The sequence below is a fragment of the Meleagris gallopavo genome, chromosome 2, assembly GCF_000146605.3.
Source record: "Meleagris gallopavo isolate NT-WF06-2002-E0010 breed Aviagen turkey brand Nicholas breeding stock chromosome 2, Turkey_5.1, whole genome shotgun sequence".
Classification (NCBI taxonomy): Eukaryota; Metazoa; Chordata; class Aves; order Galliformes; family Phasianidae; genus Meleagris; species Meleagris gallopavo.
In genome coordinates this window covers 49247892-49260760 of record NC_015012.2, presented here as the reverse complement: position 1 = coordinate 49260760, position 12869 = coordinate 49247892, and the positions used below count along the sequence as shown (strand labels likewise).

Below are 12869 nucleotides of genomic sequence, written 5' to 3'. Positions count from 1 at the left end.
GCAGAAGGATAGGGCCACAGGAGATTTTACAGCACTGGCACTCCTCATTAGCATGGCAGCAAGACAGAAAGGGAGCACAAGAAGCAAAGATGTACATACAAAAATATGGAGCTGTGCCTGAGACAGATTCTATCCTTTGATTTACACACACTAAGACCTATCCCAAAGATGCCTATGCTGGACCTACCACACTATCTGAACTTAATGAATCTGTATTTGACAATTTCTCATACCTATGTAACAACTGAAAGTGTATTTAAACTAAAATCCCAAAGAGATGTAAAACCAGATACTCCTTTATTTCTTTTAATTCAAAGCAAAACCATATTTTAGTCCTTATTCTGTAGCTAGAGAGAATACTACAATCACCTTGTTCTTAAGCAGAGGAAGAAGATATTCACTGCAACGTGGAGGAAAACAAAAAGAACAGGAATTTCAGATAACTGCCAAGGATCTCATTAAAGAGATGAATTAGACACTCACAGTGAAGGCTATGGCATGAAAATCACAGGTTTTCTGGCATTTGCTTTCACATTTCAACATTCTAAACATAAACCTGCAGTTGCTTTTGAAGCACTGAGTATAAAGCTCTGTAAAAAGGGTGAAGAAAATATTGAACTAACACTTCTACGTTCAAAGGTACCACCGGACTGAGGAAACCATTGTATATACAATAGTTGGAAAAGTAATTCTTAGCTAACCCAAACAATACTTGTAATAGATTTATTATGAACAAAATATTTTATAAAGCAAAGCAGGCTTCAAATCACTTGCTCCTTTAAAAGAAGATTATCATTTCTCAGGCAAGCTCAAGAAATTTCAAATCTTAAGTATAGTTACTAAAACCAATGTACTCTAGATCTGGATTAAGTTTTTCCTACTTCTCTAAGATCAATCAGCTGTGGCATAAGAGGAAGAGCACAGGATGATCTCTGTAAACACAACAGAAAAGGTTTTTTGGACAACTACAGCTTGAGGTTTCTGTTTTTGCTTAACAGCTTCAAAACAAACAAATAAAAAACAATAAGTATTGTAACATCTTTGAAAATGCACCAATAACAACGTAGTAATAAGTCCTAGGCTGCAGCAAGCAAGGATACGCTCAAATGCAGCAGCCATAGTCACAGAAACAAAGGAAAAGATCTGCTTACCCATAGTAAGCATGTACCCTGAAGACCTCAGGTACATAGGGATCTCCAACAAGAAACCCTCACCTCCACTGCCAGCCCTTAAATGAGGGCTGGGAAAGCGTGGATCCTGGCTCCACTCCTTCCGGTCACTCAGGTGCATTGCTTGCACCTGAGCTTCCCTGGGTTGGCCCTGCCTTCCCACTAGGTGCTCAATCACTGCGTCAAGCCCTGAATTAGTATATCTGTTACAGGTATGATGGAAGATTTTCTTACAAGAAATTAAGTTTTGAGATCCAAAGTAAGAAACTTAATTAATTTATAATGCATCTAGAATGGAGCCTGGCCTGTTAGAAATAGGAAGAAAACAAGTTGTATTTGATGCAATGAACTTGATTCCAACAAGATGCTAGAAAAATAAGACGCTTTGGAAAATAAATGACCAGTAGGAGAAAGTACAAAGCAGAAATACATTAACATGAAATAAAGCTAAATAGTGTTTTTCAGTGAATTATAGTAGGCTAATTCATATGCAACTGTTTCTAACAGTCAAGCATTAGAAATGCCGATATCCAGACATAAACGTAAACTTAAACCCAGAAAAAAAGAGGATAAAAATACTCCTCCATGGTATAGAAACTTTCTCAAAGCAGTATTATGTAACTATATTAGATTAATAATAAATGTATCTTAAAATTTACAACAAAGTAAACTAGGTACTATTTTCTTTCTGCCTTTACTTGAGATATTACAGAAATTAAGTTAGGACTGTTCAGGTGCCACAGCTATATCTTCCTACATGTTGAACTTATGAAGATTCTTTTTATGTTTTAGAAAATACTACCTGTGATATACATTATATTAATCCACTGAAACTATATATAAAATGTGCTCATGCATCCGATACACTCAGTACTGAATGTTACTATGGAATATGAATAAAAATATATATAATTTCCATATGTTATTTGGCATATTCACTATCATAATACATGACCTGTTAAACAGAATGCATAAAGGCAAGGGCTTCTTGAAGAAATCTTTCAGGTGATGGGTTTAATAAAATAAATACTATCATCTTGGAGCAAATTTGTAGGTGATCAAAGCTGAAGGTCTATCTTTTCTTATTCATTAGACTCGATCCTATAAATGCCCAATTATTATGCTATTTTTTGAAGGAATCATAGTATTTCTCACAGTAGGGGACTGGTTTATAGGTGAGGATATAAGATGGCAGCTACTTTCCCACTTCTGACATGCTGCATTTGGTGGGATATGCTGATCAAAAGATGCACTGTGCTCCATCAGCTACCTGGAAAGGGCAAGGTGCCATAAGGCCTGCAGAGAAGCAGAAGGTGGATGAAAAGAAAGAGGAGTCACTGTCAGAGAAACAGGATGTGAAAAGAGGTTCCTGTTGGCACACTGCCTTTACACACCATTGGCAATACAACACAAACTGTCTAATAACAAGGAATCTGCTGGAACTCTCACCTACCAGAGTTGTGTTATCCAGAAACATCAAAAATGCATGAACACATTTACAGTGGTCCTGTTCTGGAAATAAGTTTTATCAGTACTTCGGAGCAGGTGTTCAAGGCCACATTGGGCAGAGCCCTGGGCAGCCTGATCCCAGCCCTCCCCCTGGCAGGGGGTTGGGGATCTGTGGGCTCTGAGGTCCCTTGCAATTCAAACCATTCTGTGATTCTATGATTCACTGGGGCAAAGAGCTCCTGTATAGTATCCAGGGAATGATCATATACATTCTATTACCTATATATGAGCCCATGAACGTTACTCCAAAAAGAAAACAGATCTCACTGAGAGCAATTATATATTCTATATAAATGCAGGGGAATAGTATTTAAAAGTTGATAGGATCATAATCATCACTGTGACAAATCTACAAAGCACCTAAAATCCAAGCACCCAGTAAAAGAGCAGACAATTTTGGGAAAAAGCTCTGTTCTCAGCTTTTTCCAGAAGCATATGCATCTAGTCTCCTTTCAGACATGATGCATCATACTGTAAAAAAAGACAATTTCACATAATAAAACACCATGCAGTTAAACAGAGGATTAAACAGAGGATTCTTACACTCAAGAGAAAAAACACATTCTAAAGACAGTGTAAAGCAACTCCCTCAACTGAGCTCTCCTGATCGCATTTCTCCAATTTATAAAATAATAGGTCTTTGAAGATCACAAAAAGAAGAGCAGAAAGTAGCCCAGAGAAAACTCTGTTTGCCTCTCATCAGGACATGTAGAAGGAAACATACTTTTGAAAGTTTTCTAAGTGACAGGTAAGATCTGGGAGCTGGTAGGCACTGCTCACTGGTCAGAGTAGGGAGAGAGGTGGCAGCTCCCTGCAAAACTCTGCCAGGTCAATTATAGTCAGTTAAAAAAACAGAGAAATAGCTCAACAGCCACTTTCACAGACCTTTCTCCTAAAATATCACAGTGACAAACAACATCTTTTAAAGTAGGTTCAGATCCATGAAATTATGAACGTGTAACGCCTGCTCGTTTTAGCAAGAACAAGCACGTAGGAACTGGCACCGTTCTGAATCCAATAGATAGTGCCAAGAAAATTCCCCTAGGTGGACTGAAAACCACGCAATGAAGCACAGCTGTGAACTATTTTGAGAATCATGTTCAAGTGATACCTGAATAGGGCCTAGGAGGGCAGTTGTCTGGTTCCTATGTAGCAGTAACACAAGGGATTGTGAAGAAACAGCTACAGCTGAGTACATTCTGTGCACCCTCTGCTGGTTTCAGAGCAGCAAGCAGCCAAATGTCAGGACACCAATTTAATAAAGCTGAAGCAAAATCCAGGGAAAAAAGAAAAAAAAAGAAATGTCAACTGCAAGCAACAGTAAGAAGAGACACCAAATTCATTTTCAAAAATTCAAAAATAAATGTTTGCAAAAATCTTTTTATTTTGAAAATGCAAAAAGAAAATTGACTGGACACTACTTACTTGCTCAAGGATGTTTCATACCAAATTTGCAAATTTTCTGCTCCTATGCTTTTACTATAACTTCTTAACACTTGTTTAAGTCTACTTGCATTTTTATTCAGTAATAGTTCAAACTAAGCATTTGCTTGGATTTCAGTATTCTGTTCTACCTCAAAAGAACAAATAGATTAAAGGAATCTTACAACCCTTAGCAAGGAAACTGAAGTCAGTGACTGTGTTGTACTTAAAAGCAAACCAGCCCTTTCACTGGCAGCTATTTCAGCTGTTTCTCATTATGGCTTCCATCGAACTTAGACAGACATCCTACTCACAAAGTAAAGAAAATAGGAGTCAGCATTTAGTGTTTCTTTTCAGAATCACTCCTTTCTCTTTAGCATAGCTTTTACAAACATCGCAGTTTGTAAAAGCTATGTAAAATTGTAAAGCTATTATAAAATTATCGCTTCTCCTCAGTTTGCAATACTCCTCTCAGCTGTTCACAGAGTCAGACATGAATTGCCATGGTTTGCAAAGCAGCCTCAACCCAAACCTTTACATATTTGAGATGAACAAAAACTAAAGCAAATCAAAACACCGTAGTGTAATAGCGCTAACACTCAACAGTAGCCTTATGTGAGCAAGCCTAGCATCAACTCTACATCACAACTGTGAGAATACATCAAACCCAGCAACTGCACTTTATATCCCTCACAAATCCTTTCATTACACAGTTCTTCAAAACTACAGTAAATCTTTCGGTCACTTTCAAAAACACATTTAATCAATTCTAGAATGCTAAAGAACAGAACATCAAATCTAACATTTGATGCACTGCTAACAAATCTGCACGTTTAGAAAGAGTTACAGAATATGTACACTTTTGCATCTTTCCAACAGGAGCTTCCACAGTGGTGCATTTTAATTCCACAAAACTACGATCTCTTGAAAGAAAAATCTCATGGTATTTTATTGCGTAACATTTTGTTATGATCTACGGATTTGATTATGAAAGCATTCATAATTTTAGAGTACAGAATAAAATATAGTGCAGTTAACTGCAGAAAACATGATGGAGCTTCAGAGTCCTGCATCCTGAAAGAAAAGCTTTCCCTATTTCTATGCAATTCTGCTGATGCTTGAATATTTATTTTTTTTACTTTTGTTTTTTTGCATCCTTCTCCATTATAATGTGATACACGTAAATGGAAATAAATGCAGAAGGCTTCATAAGCTTCACTTCTAAAAGAAGAAATCAACTACTAAACAATTAAGGTATTTTTTCAAAGGTGCATTCAACTGATGTAGATTTAAAGGATAAAAGGTAAAAAATAAAAAGAAAATAAAGCAAATTTCAAATACTGCATTCAGTACAGCCAGAACATTTTTTGTCTTAGAAGTGTAGTGATCAAAGAAAGATTTGACAACCACCTGAAAATAACAGATTGAATAACACTGGCATAGAGATCCTCACCCTACCAATTACTTCTGGGTGGGGATATGTGAGTCCCCTCATTGCTATGGTATTAAATCGGCTCTATTTCACACAGAAGAAAATTGAGCAGTGAAAGATCAACAGTAGTTCTTTTTTGATTTGCTTATTTCAAGTTTGCTTTTTTGTTTTTAAAGAGACAGAAAATGGTGCATGTGGCAGGGATAGCACGTCTCACCTATGTCACAGGTGTCACCCAGTGATTCCAAGTATCTGTGTACCTTGCTACTATTAGCATGGTTTGTGGTTTGCTTAGTGTTTCAGAAGTAATTGCAATGAATGACTCAGAGCTGGCCACGCTTTATGAAAGGAACAATAACCAGCTGCTGGACTGAGAGCCCCCATAAAGATAAAAGTCAGTGAGGGGTCATTCGACTGCCTTTTCAGTCCTCCTATATCCAAGGCCTTGCTGCAAAGAGAGGTTCAAATCCTGGATAAGGTAGCCTGACAACAGAGGCTTGCTCTTTTCACGTTTGTTTTATTGCACATTGCACATACCCTGAGGAGCTGATCTTCACAGAATCTGTAAATTTTTAGGGGACATACGGCATCTTTCCTCATTAAGGAAGCAAGAATGCAGTTTGAGGTGCCTGGACTGTTTTATGTAGGTGGGAGAAGCATAAAAGAATAGTAAGAGTATACAGAAATTGTTTCTTCACAACTCCGAAGAATATATTTACTTTCAGACTGAAGACACTGGAAATCATGCTATAATAATCAGCTTCAAAATGCTCATAGCAGAGAGCTTTTGCTGAAGAAAACTGGACTTGTTTAGATAGGAGAAGTTCTGGGGAGACCTCATTGTGGCCTTCCAGTAATTAAAGGGGACTCAGGAGCAGGAGGGGGACAGACATTTTACGTGGTCTGATGGTGACAGAACAATGAGGAATGACTAAAACTAAAAGAAGGGAGATTTAGGTTAGATGTTAGGAAGAAATTATTTTCTCAGAGCACAGTGAGACACTGGAACAAGTTGCTCAGAGAAGCTGTGGAAGCCCGATTCCTTGAAGATGCTCAGGGCCAGGTTGGATGAGGCCCTGAGCAGCCTGAGCTGGTGAGTGGAAGTCCTGCCCAAGGCAGGGGGTTGGGACTGGGTTCACTTTAAGGTCCCTTCCAACCTAAGACATTATATATAACTGTAGGAAAAGAAACAAGAGCGGAAATATAAATGGGTATTTTGTCACTCCAGTAGAGATTGTGTGCCTAAGGATAACACGTGAAGTTTCGTATTTCAAGCTTTTCAGAAATTGAGAAGAATAGAATGAGAAGGATTCGAAAGGTTTCTAAAGGAGCCCTAAGAACACCTTGGTTAGGAACAGTGGTGATGGCAGGATGCCAGTAGATCCCAAGCATGAAGACTGCATAAGAAGTGGGAAGGCAAAGATAAGCAGACAGTATATTTGTGGCAACCACCTACTAGTACTGCAGAAGTTCGGAACACTGAAATGTTGCAGAATTTGATTCCTGGCCCTTCTCTGGAAAATGGGACCTAGAAACAGAAATCTACAGAATAAATATACGAAGGCTGCTCTAAAAGTAATGCCTCCTATTTTATGATGTTGGCCCACAAGGCAGATGTTTATGGTATGGCAGCAGATGTCGAACTTTCCCACCAATATTCCACTATATTTTGTTGACATGTGACAGATGGCAGCAGAGGGGCAGTCTGACAAAATGGACGTTTGCCACAGCAGTGTGGATAAAAGTAAGGGGTGTTACTGAATTACTGAATTCAATAAGGAAAAGAGTGCACCCACTGACATTCATCGATGTTTACTGAACACTGATAGAGACAGAACAGTGGATGTGAGCACAGTGGGTGGTTTGTTTCAGTGGTGGCAACTGCGGTTCACCTCCACTGGTGCAGACTGTTATGAGCGCGGCACGCAGCATGGTGTGCAGGCTTTTATTCATTGCTGGCAAAAATGCATAGCTACTAGTGGTGACTGTGTTGAAAAACTGTTTTGTAGCTGAGAATTTGCTCTATCATACAGTGTTGTGCTTCTTGTATCTGCTGTAATTTCTATGGAAATAAACAGGAGGCATTACTTTCAGAGCAACCTAGGGGCATGTGTGTGTATACATATCAGTAGTTTAACAATAACAAATTCTAACATATTGTCTATCTTCTGGTATGTACCTCAAGTCAGTGCTAAACAATCATTCTAAGATGAGATATGTAATTACAAAGTTATACTGTAAGATACTTAATAGATCCCAGTTTTGAAATGCGTTAATGAGACAAAAGAACAACAGTGAAATGGCTTGGGAAGCACATTTGAAATACAAAATTTTCAAACAGAAGGCTTTCATAAATGAAGCCAATCAGTTGGTAAAGCAGATTGTGAATTAAAACCTTTCTCTAGCAGCGTTTCCTTGTGTCTTACTATTTTACAGATATAACGGTGGAAGTGTCCAGACAATTGCCTTCACTTGTTTGTTCCTTTTGGATTGATGCTTGCTTTTCTGTCACAAGATCAGGGACATTCAGAACAAATTAATTCTCAAAGTTGGGATAAGTGAAATACAGATAATTTTTTGGTTAAATTTCTTCATTATGAAAAAGAGGCTAAATATTCTAGTAACAAGGCAAGGGAAGAAGAAGGGAAATGCAAGATTTTGGCATTCACTATGATGCGCAGCTGTTGCATGGGACAGTTCCTGAAGTCACTTTGTGACCTCAACTTTTCAAATTGCATTTAATAGCATAAACTGTTATGTTGTGAGAAATGTCATCTTACTTATATTCTTGAACATGCTGGAACCAGACTATCATCTCTCTCTCTCTCTCTCTCTCTCTCTCTCTCTCTCTCTCTCTCTGTCTCTCTCTCTCTTTTTTAATCATGCCATTCATTCTTATTTCTGTTCTGGTCAAACAGAAATGCAAGAACTTGTTGGAAAAGGAAATTCATTGAGAAAAACTGGGCAGTGCATTCTCAAATGAAATAAGAATGAAATAATTTATTAACCTAGTGCATTTATTTTAATTCTTTGATGATAAAGCTATTTAAATATAAATCCCAACCTTTCAAAAACGCAGTAAGCAGATGGAGAAAAGAAAACTAGTGCATGCATATTGGATTCTAAACAAAGAACAGTGACCATGCAGTATGGGGCTTCTTACATGCAGCACTGAAAAAACCTCCTTAGAAAGTAAGGTCATTTGGAAAGAGAAAGAAGGTAAGATCAGTGTGTTTAACTAGCTTTCTTTCTTCCACTTCATGAATTATCTAGCCGAGGATTATACAAGTATAACAACTGCAGTTTTTTCAAACGTTTAATACACCTACTCTCATAGATTGCACATTTCGTACCATTCTACTCTCAGAGTCTTGGAACAGCCTTTAACAGAGCTGCCTGCTCATGAATACTTCCATAAGGAAACATGAATTAAATCATAAAAAACAAACACATTCTACCTCTTAGAGGGCTTTAGGCTTTAAAGAGTAGAAATCAGAAAATGAAACTAGAACCAGATAATCTTCTACCACCTGCTTTTCTAATGGCTGCTGAAGAGAAAACACATTGGACAAAGAGTCTGAAATTCTGGATTCAGTGAAGCCAATGGCAACATCTCACAGGTAAACAACTGGTCTTAGAATCACAGAACGGCTTGGGTTAGAAGTGGCCCCAAGGATCGTCAAGTTCCAGCTCCCTTGCCACAGGCAGGGCCACCAACCTCATCACTCAAACTTGTCACTTGCTGTGTCCGTATTGGTCATATACCTGAACACCAGAAGTAATTGAAAGTGCAACAAATTTGAGCATTCTCTAATTAGCATTCAGACTGGAGTAACAAAAGCAAGGCAATGTAACTCTTGGATTTTACACTAACACCTCAGTTCAACACATTTCTTCCAGACAAGTTGGTTCACTCTTTACCTGGAGCCTTCTGTGTTCTGCAGCACCTACTACTTAAAAGAGCCAAAAGCGATGTATTCACATTTCTATCAAGTAATTTTTCCAAGACATTGTAAACTTGCAAATATTCACACATCTATCTGACCCTTCCTAGTTTTCCTTCTTTTTTTTTTTTTTTGGCATATGAACAACATTTGGGAAAATGCTCAGAACAAGTAATATCTTTGGATGCTTGCTTCGTAATCACTGAATATTTCATCAGAATGTATGTGTTAATTTACATTAAATCTAAAAAAGAAAGGTTTATTCACATTTTGTAACATAAGTTTTATCTGATTTCAATCTAGGCTAGCAAGCCATTGCTTCTTGGACATTATCTAACTATTGCTTGTATATAGGTCCAATTCATAGTGTCTGCTAGAATTTTCAACAGGTTGAAATACTACTTGAGAAGACTTTATCCATAAAGAACAAAACAGTTCCTTGTCTAAAGGAATCAGTGTGATTTAGTTTTATAGGAAGAGAATTAAAACTAGCATTAGGGAGTTAACTTTAAAAGAAAAATGACAAACTACAGAATAAGATTACTAAACAGATTGCACTGTTTCTGTGTAAGTGCATTTTAAACTCCTTAAAGAGAAATATAGTCATCTTCAACTGCACATCAATCAAGCAATCACTTGAGTTTTAAGAATGCACACATCAGTCTTTTCCTTCCTCTAATTCACGGTAGCTGAACATCTATAAGATATTAACAGTAGAATGTTCAATGAAACTTCCCTTTTTCATGAAGTCTGTGCAAGATAGAATGGAATACAATAATTTTGGCAAATACAGTTTTACAGTTTATCAACTTCAGAGAAACAAAGAACAAAAAATTACCAACTCAACTCTTAAGTAACTCATGCCATCCTACTGCTTTCAAGAATTACTTTGCAGATCTTATACACCTTTCCTAGAAGTTACTACTCTTAAGGAGGTGCTACAGATTTTGTTTTTAGTAGCTCTGTTTAATCTTTTTTGACTATGAGATATAAAAAAAACTTCAAAATGTTGAGTACTCAAAGTGCCTGTACAAATTTTGTGAGACGAATAGCACTACTAAGATGATCCTTCAAGGAGAAATATAAGGCTAGTTGCAATCTTGCTTTATAATATAAACTTTGCCCCTGGAGAGGGGAAAAAAAAAAAAAGCAAACAAAACTCCAACCTTTTTGCAATTCTTGTCCAATTAAATAGCTTCAAATTAAAACAACAACAATGAAGTTTGAAATTTTGGAGCAAAATGAGAGATATTCTGCTTTCATATTTTTTCAGTCTCTCTCAGCTACAAAAGAAGCAGATGGCTTCTCAGTACATCTTTAGATGTGAAAGCTCAACACTTGAAGGGAAAACACAGCTAATGTACAATTCAACTGTTAATAGGGAAAGATCCTTTTATCACCTTAATAAACAACAATAAAATTGCCCTAGTTACTCTCAGTGTCTCCTGACACTCGAAGTATATTATGAACTTTTTACTCTTAAGATCCCATTAAAATAGAAAAGCCATTTTTTGGTTGTTATTATTTTAAAATTACATTACTGAAACCAAAAATAATGAAATTTGGGATCCATTTTTACCAGTTTCAAATTAAATGATCCAAAGGTTTGACTTAGTGGAAAATCTATCAACAAAATGAGCACTTTAAAGTGTCATCGGATCTGCTGATCATTGATGCACAAGAACTTACTGGAGAAATCAAGACTGGAGGTAGCTTGGGCTACAGTGATTACGTCCTAGTAGAATTCATGTTCTTGAGGAGTTTACTCTGACCTAAAAATATCGTAAGGATCTCAGGGAGGCAAACTTTCAGCAGCTAAAGGGACTAGTGGATAGAACCCCCTGGGAGAGCACCTCCCAGAGATAAAGGAGCTGGCAGATACTGAGGGATATTTTTCTTAGAGCATAAGAGCTTTTAATTGCAACATGCAAAAGATGAGGCAGTGAAGGCAGGAGACCAGCATGGCTGAGTCAGGACCTCAACCAAGCTAAAGTAAAACAAAACAAAAAGTAAGTGCATAGGCAGTGATGGCAGGGTCATACAGCCTAGGAAGATTATAAGGATATGTTTTGGCTGGATGGATGGAATTAGGAAAGCCAAAGGACAACTAGAACTGAACTAACTTAGGGATGTGAAGAACAAGGGTTCCTACATACATAAAATAGCAAAGGATGATAAAACAAATTGTACCCCCTTCTAATACGTGAGAGAGGCTTTGCTATGTCCGTTGTATCCAGGTTGTCTGAGGTACCCAACACATTTTTTGTCGCAGTCTTCATGAGCAATTGCTTTTATTACACATCCCACTTCCCCAGGTCACTGAATCTCAAGGCGGGGACCAAGGGAATTAAGTATAACCCATCAAAGGAGAAAACCAGGTTTAAGATCATCTGAGGAACACAGATGTGCACAAGTCCACAAGATCCAACAAGATGCATCCCAAGTATCTGAAGGAACTGGCAGATGAAGTCGCTAAGCCGTTATCCATCACCTTTCTTAAGTTACCACAGTCAGGGTAAGTCCCCAGTAAGTTGAAAAGGGGAAACATAACACCCATTTTTAAGAAGTGTAACTACAGATCAGCCAGCCTCACTTCAATGCTCAGTAAGATCATGAAGTAGATCTTCCTGGAAACCATGTTAAGGCATACAGAAGACAGGAAAGTGATTAGAGATGGCCAGTATAGCTTCAAAAAGGACAAATCATGCATGCCTAATTTGGTGGCCTTCTATGACAGTGGCAGCACTGATGGATAAAGTGAAGAGCAATTGATGTCATCTTGACTTGTGCAATGACTTTGATATGGTCCCACATAATATTCTTATCTCCAAATTAGATGGACATGGATTTAATAGATGGACTATTATGTGGATAAATTGGCTGAATGGTCACATTCAAAGAGTTGTAGTCAATAGCTCAATGTCCACAGGGAGACTAATGATGAGTAACTAATGATGAGTAGCATCCCTCATGGGACAATCCATGAGGATTGATACTGTTTAATATGTTCAATATCTCCATTGGTGACATGGACAGTGGGATCGAATGCACCCTCTGCAAGTTTGTGGGTGACGCCAAACTGAGTGATGTTGGTAATACCATAGAGAGAAGGGATGCAATCTACAGGGACCTAGAGACTTGAGAAACGGGCCAACATGAACCTCATGAAATCCAACAGGGACAAGTACAAGCTGCTGCATCTGGGCTGGTGCAATCTCAAACCAGTACAGAGCAGATGAACATGCTAACAGTCCTGAAGGAAATTATGAGAGGGTAATGGTGGATGAATATCTTCACGTGAACCAGCAACTTGTGTTTGCAGCCCAGAAAGCCAATTTTATCCTGGGCTGCATTAAAAGTAGAGAAACCAGATCAAGTGACATGACTGACTGT

At 37.9% G+C, this 12869-nt stretch overlaps 1 protein-coding gene across 4 annotated transcripts in view; it reads right to left on the bottom strand.

The window, feature by feature from the left end:
- SCAF8 (SR-related CTD associated factor 8) overlaps positions 1 to 12869 on the bottom strand; it is a 61688-nt gene that overhangs the window by 18243 nt on the left and 30576 nt on the right. For 2 of the 4 annotated variants that reach the window (XR_004158902.1, XR_004158904.1), the window contains one exon: positions 3790 to 3942. The exons of the other annotated variants lie outside the window; for them this stretch is intronic. The gene's annotated coding sequence lies outside the window, so the exon portion shown is untranslated. The remainder of the gene's footprint in view (positions 1 to 3789; positions 3943 to 12869) is intronic. 4 annotated transcript variants of the gene reach the window in all.